We start from the raw sequence: 7,210 nt of genomic DNA on the forward strand, positions 1-7,210 counted from the left end.
TTTTAACACCACTACCTTTCTCCCCACCTCCCCGTCTCCCATGTCCTCGCAGAACTGTCGGTCCTGTTGTTTTCTCCTCCAATTGTTCATCCAGCCTATCTTATTTAGACAGACCAGCGGAGATAATAACATGCACAAAAACAAGGCAGAGCAAAACCAAGCAACAATATACAACAAAACAACAACAAACCAATGACAACAAAACAAAATACAACAAGAAAGAGAAGCTTGTAGTTAGTTCAAGGATTGTTTGTTGGCCTTTAGGAGTGTTTTCCAGTCCAGTCTGTTGGGGCACCACACCCTGGCCCCAAAGTCCACCTTCAGCATTCCCTGGGGACCTCGCCGCTCCATTCCCTTGTTGTTCTGTTGCACCCCCTTAATGTTTTGCCTCAGTGTGGTCGGTTCATATTGGGTGCAATTCCCACACTGTGTCTCTAGTGTTGTCCCCTGTAGGGCCATGGGTCAGTGAGGGACGTCATGTCTCATAGTGGGGCAGGCCATGTGGTCCTCTCTGTGGACTGGCTGCTCTAATTGGGAACATTGTCCTCAAGACTTGGTGGGCCAGGATGTGCTCCACTCTCTCCTCCTCCCCCTTCATCTGCTCCCATGTGCTCTGATCAGATATGTCCCTTGGAGTCATCTTTTAATAGATGTTTCCCTCCAAGGAGTTAGTGCGTTGGCTCTGCTGCTCCAGGGCATGAACCCTTCTTAGGGATAACACTTTATCAGGTAACAGTTTCAAGCCTCGCTTTCCAAACAAGTTCACATTCACAGAGAGGGTGAAATGAATTCCTTTACACTGGCCTTCTGCTTTGGTGCAGAAGAGATTTTCCACCCTTAAATCTTTGCCTTAGTTTCCTACCCCAAGGGTAGAAAAACGTTCTTCCACATTGATGGACGTTTTCTGGGCAAACTGTCAATATGATTCGGCTTCAGTACCCTTATTGGGTCCTAGGCTGCCGCCCTGGCCCTAGGCTTGGTATGTACCTTGCAGGGATTGGCCAATGGGCGATGCAAATGAAGTGAGTTGTAGCCTATCATGCAAATGAAGAGCCTGTGGTCTACCGAGAGGGGATTGACTCATTGTGGCTCTAGTGGGAGGGTCATGTCTTGAGATTGACAAGGAAGTTGTATATTTAAGCAGCCAGTCTCAGATACTTTTTGGGACAGAAAGAAGTTAAAAAGAGAAACAGCAAGGGGAAATGAAGAGAGAAGAGACGAGGAACCATCTGAGAGAGGGACAACACTGGTCAAGGGTATAACACTGAAGACAGTACACCAAGAGGAGGCCAGGGAGGCTGCGAGAAAGAGATGCCCTGCACTTAAGAAGAGAGGCACTGCCTCTTTGTTTCCTGCTCCTCCTCCTGCTCCTGATTTGTAGCCTGTTGATCCTGATCTCACGTCGGACCCTGGTGGCTTACCTTAAATAAACCATGCCCCATTCTGTGATGTATGGCTTGTGAGTCTCGTGTGCCATTGTCAAACGTAGGAAGAGGAAGCAAAAGCAGAACAAATGATGACGTGACCAAGCCACTGAAAGACCACATACGTCAGTCCATCATCATGTCACAGTGAGACCCACAACAACAACCACCACAAGATGAGCCAACCCAACAGAGAAGTGGAGAGGGCAGGGGGAGGAATGGCTGATGTCAGAATTGGCAGACAGGTGGTGGGGGGAAAAGACATGTCCAGGCCCTGGAGAAGGACGTCATGCTTGGGAAAGCAGAGGGGCAGCCAGAGAGGGAGGCCGTGAACACGATGGATGGGCCCGGTGGCTGCCACAATGGACTCCAACAGCACAGCACTTGGGAGGATGGTACCTAGAGTACCAGGACTGCTGCCTCCGGTGGTACCTAGAGTTCTGTTGGGTCACAACCACCCGGGGACAGAGTTGAACTTGAACTTCACCATAGACTTTCCAAGGTTGCCATCTTGACAGGTGATCACATCTCCCCACCCCCCACCCCCTCTGCTAGGAACACCCAGTGGATTCTAACCATGGAACTTTAGGTGAACAGCCAGGTGCTTAACCCTTGTGGCAACAGGTCTCCTTCTGAGTCCGTTGTTTCCCCACCACCCTCCAAAAAAAAAAAATCCAAACTCACTGCTGTAGAGTCGATTCTGATTCACCGTGACCCTGTAGGCCAGAGTCAAACGAACTGTTCCCGTGGGTTCCTGAGACAGTGATTCTTTATGAAAGCAGAGAGCCTCATCTCTCTCCCTCGGAGTGACTGGTGGGCTCGAACTGCTCACCTGGTGGGGAACAGCCCAACCAGCAATCCACGACACCACCAGGGCTCCTTCCTGGGTCAGACTGAGTACTCTGTTCATGGTGACCACTACCCAGTCACTGCACACAAACATGCCTGGTCGACAGCAACCATTCCAGGAGGTGGCAGCCTATGAGCAAGAGCCAATGGTGCTGCAGGAAGAGGTTCAAGTCGCACTGAAAGCAATAGGCAAAATCAAGGATCCAGGAAGTGATGGAATCCCAGTGGAAATGTTTCCACAGCCTGATGAAGCACTGGATGGTTGCCCGTGCCAGGAGGTTTGGAAGACTGCTGCTTGGCCAACTGACTGGAAATATTCCATGATTTGTACCCATTCCCAGGAGAGGTGATCCGACAGAATGCTCAGATTATTGAACAACGTCATTGATACCACGTGCAAGTATAACGTTGCTGAAGGTCACTCAACAATGGTTGCGGCCATACATTGAGAGGGAGCTGCTAGAGGTTCAGGCCAGGTGGAGAAGAGGCCACGGAACCAGGGAGATCATTGATGGTGTCAGAAGGATCTTAGTTGAAAGCAGAGAATACCAGGAAGACGTTTACTTGTGTTTTCCTGACTGTGCCCAGGCATTTGGCTGTGTGACCATCGCAGACTGTGGGTAGCCTTGAGAAGCATGGGGATTCCAGGACACGCCATTGTGTGCATCCCTCCATCCTTCCATCCCCTCTCCCCATCCTCCCTGCGAGTTTCCCATTACCATTCCTCCTTCTAACCTAACCCTTTGGAACTTGGTCCTTGGATGAAGGCTGCTGTATGAGTCTGGGTGGACTAGAGAAACACATTCATAGACTCATATGTGTACAAGAAAGATCTTTATATAAAAGAGCAATTCTATATGGAGAAAACATCCCAGCCCAGTCCAGATCAAGTCCTTAAGTCCGATATTAAACCACAGGTCTGATATATTCCTCTTCAGACTCACGTGGCACATGCTACGATGCTGAATGCAGGAAGATGACAGGCCAGTGGGTGGGAAGCCTTGTGGATCCAGTGGCCATGGAAGCATCTCAGCACTGGTGTGGGTCTCCACGTGGCTCCTCCAGCTCCAGGGCTCTGGCTCCATCAGCATGGCTCCGTGTCTTGTCAACAGGAATGTGCAGCAGAGAGAGGGCATGTTCCGCCTCCAGAGAGGAAGACAGGAGTTCCCAGAATCCTCAGGAGAAGGCCATGCCCACACAGAGGCATATTCGGATGTGACCTGATTGACAAGCTAGACTCCACCCCTTTGCTCAAATTGACAGATCTTTGTATAACAGCCACAGATGCCTTCTCCTTCCTCCACCCCCTTAATAAATTTTTTTGTGTGTGAATTAGGTGGGAGTTTACATTTCAGACCTTCAACTAGGTGGGGGGGGGGGGTTACATTTCAGCAACTTAGGTGGCTTATCAAACTTGACTTCCCCTGTTTCTCGCCCTCCCCCCCACCTGCCTTTTATCTTCTCCCTCTTGTGAAACAAGATCTTCTTTTTCACCCAAGCTGACACTTGCCTATCCTCTGGCCTTTTGCTTTCTTTCCCTCCTTGGAGCTCTCGCCCCACCCCAGCCCCCAGGGACCAGCAAAGTCTGCTTCCTTTGATATGGAAACCTTCACCTTGGTGTTTTTTTCTTTAGCTCTGTTATTTTTGTAACCGGTTTTTAACCACCGGCTTATTGGCATACCATTCCGTAGCTCAATCACATTAAGGAGCGAGGTGCAGTTATCGCCACAATCAATCCTTTTCTTTTTAAAAACATTTTATTAGGGGCTCATACAACTCTTATCACAATCCATACATATACATACATCAATTGTATAAAGCACATCTGTACATTCTTTGCCCTCATCATTTTCAAAGCATTTGCTCTCCACTTAAGCCCTTGGCATCAAGTCCTCTTTTTCCCCCTTCCTCCCCGCTCCTCCCTCCCTCATGAGCCCTTGATAATTTATAAGTTATTATTTTGTCATCTCTTGCCCTGTCCGGCGTCTCCCTTCAACCACAATCAATCTTAGAACATCTTCCTCATTCTCGAACTCGTGACCAGCTGGTTTTTTGTTTGAAATGAACTCATATGTCACTGAGGACCCCAACTCCGCTTCAGTTTTTACCTTCCCTCCTTTTGAGTCACTCGGACCCATATTTGGATCCGAGGGGTAAGGAACCTGGAGGTCTTGTGGTTTGGTTTCGTTCAGATTTTTTGTTTGAATTGATATTGTTTCTACAATGCTCTGCTAACCATCTTATTCCCATCCCTCACTCATGGTCACAGGGTAACCCCTAGAGCAGCGGTTCTCAACCTGTGGGTCGCAACCCTTTTGTGGGTCAAACGACCTTTTTACAGGGGTCGCCCCATTCATAACAGTAGCAAAAAGACAGTTATGAAGTATAATGAAAATAAATTTATGGTTGGGGGGGTCACAACATAAGGAACTGGATTAAAGGGTCATGGCACTAGGAAGGTTGAGAATCACTGCTAGAGGTTTTTAAGCTGGTTTTTTTCCCTCCCATGGAGCATTTTTATTTTTCCTGATCATCTTTTTGTCATATATTTTCCTTTTATTAATTGGGATGAATACATATATCAAATCATCCCATTGCTCAATCGTATCCAGCAGAATTGTACATTTGCTACCACAGCCAGTTTCCATACATTCTTTTTCTAGATGAATCCCTGGAAGTCATTACCCCTTCACCCACCACCACCTGTGTCCCCCTCCCCCTAAACTCTTATTCCACTCGCTGACTCTATAGGTTCATCAGTCCTGGTTTTGGACCTTGCAGGTTAAAACACATAGCTCACTGTGCCTCCTGGCCTCTTCCCAGCACCATCTGGGGCAGTTACATCCTCTCCTGTTAACTCGCGAAGGAGTGGGGTCTAGCCTGTCAATCAGGTCATAGCCAATGAGGCCTCTGTGTGGGCATGGCCTTCTCCTGAGGATTCTGGGAATTCCTGTCTTCCTCCCTGGAGGCCTGACACACTCTCTGCTCCACGTTCCCCTTGACAAGCCACAGGGAGCCATGCTGATTGCAGCCAGATCCCTGGAGCTGGAGGAGCCACGTGGAGACTCACACCAGTGCTGAGATGCTTCCACCGCCACTGGATCCACAAGGCTTTCCACCCACTGGCCTGTGATCTTTCTTCCTGAATTTGGCGTCATTGCATGTGCTGCGTGAGTCTGAAGAAGCATTTATAGACTGGCATGGGACATATAGCTAATATCAGATTTATGGACTTGACCTGGACTGGACTGGGATGTTTTCTTAATATAGTTACTCTTTATATAAAGCGCTTTCTTATACACTTGAGTGTTTATGAATTTGTTTTCCTAGTCTACCCAGACTCACATACCATCAGGGCCGCACTGTGTACAGAGCAGTCTTTCCCCTTGCTGCCTTTCACTCTCATGTCTCCCCCCCTCCACCGTTTGCCACCTTCCTCTGATGGTACACAGCCTTCCCTGTCGCCCAGGTTAACACGTGTCTGCCTTCGTTAGAGACTCACCCTCCTGCCCCCTCCCACCTCTAGGTGTTAGTCTGGGTGGATTAGAGAAACAAATTCATAGACACTCATGTGTGTATAAGAAAGAACTTTATATGCAACAGCAATTGAATATTGAGAAAACAGCCCAGCCCAGCCCAGATCAAGTCCTTAAGTCTGATATTAGCCCCTACGTCTGATATCAGTCTATCAATTCCTCTTCAGACTCACATGACACATGCAGTGATGCTGAAGGCAGGAAGATCACAGGCCAGTGGGTGGAAAGTCTTGTGGATCTAGTGGCAGTTGCATCTCAGCGCTGGCAGGGGTCTCTACGTGGCTCCTCCAGCTCCAGGGCTCTAACGTAGCTCCATGTTTCTTCTCAACAGGAATGTCTCACAGGGTGTGTGTGTGTGTCCTGCCTCCGGCAAGCTACCTATCTCCTGGTGCCTCCACATGAGGTCATCAAGCTGCGACCTGATGGACAGGCTAAACTCCACCCCTGACCTCTTCAGAGTCTCAAGTTGACAACAGATTGTGTAGCTACCACACCCCAGTACCCGTACAAGCAGGTTTCTTCTCGTGGGAAAGCCCTCCCCTGGCATGATGGAATTGTGGTCTCACACATTTTGGGTCCCTTTGTCCCCGTGGTTTCCACTGAGCCTCGGGCCTCCAGGTTCACGCATGTCAAGTGGCATTTCCCACACGAAGGACCCACCCTTCTTCTTTCACAGATTCCACTCTGCGTATGGACCACAGCATGTCCATTCACTTTTCCGTGGCTGGGCATTTAGGTGGCTTCTCCCTTGGGGCGATTCTATTTTTAGCTTTTATTTTTATTTATTTATTTAAAAAATAATTTTCTTGGGGGCTTGTACACCTCTTATCGCAATCCATCCATCCATCCACTCTGTCAGGTACATTTGTACATAGTTGCCATCATTTTTTTTAAAATCAGTGTATTGGGGGCTCATACAGCTCTTATCACAAGACATCCTGTGCCATAATTTTCAAGACATGTTCTTTCTACTTGAGCCCTTGGTCTCAGCCCCTCATTTCCCTCTCCCTCCCCCAGCTTTTATTTTTTTTATTTTTTAAAGAATCAAATGTGCATTTTGTTTTTCATTCTATGATTGCTTTTCTTTTGTTTTCTTCCAACAGTTTTACTTGCATATCATTCACACGGCACACGATCCCATCGTTCGGTCGCCTCAGGAGGACTTGTACAATCATCACCACAGTCAGTGTTAGGGCACTGGCTTCGTTCTTTTGTTACGTAACCTCGTGAGCTCCCGGGTTTCCCCCAGCCTCCCCTGAAGGCTAACTCTTTACGCCAAGTGGATTGCCACATCGTTCTCCTGAGGATCCTTGGCGGGTTTGAACTGCCAGCGGTGTGGTCTGGGGCGGAGTACTTAACCACTGTACCATCTCTTAAACAAACAAAACCAGGGAGGGAGGG

The sequence above is a fragment of the Tenrec ecaudatus genome, chromosome 18 (assembly GCF_050624435.1).
Source record: "Tenrec ecaudatus isolate mTenEca1 chromosome 18, mTenEca1.hap1, whole genome shotgun sequence".
Classification (NCBI taxonomy): domain Eukaryota; kingdom Metazoa; phylum Chordata; class Mammalia; order Afrosoricida; family Tenrecidae; genus Tenrec; species Tenrec ecaudatus.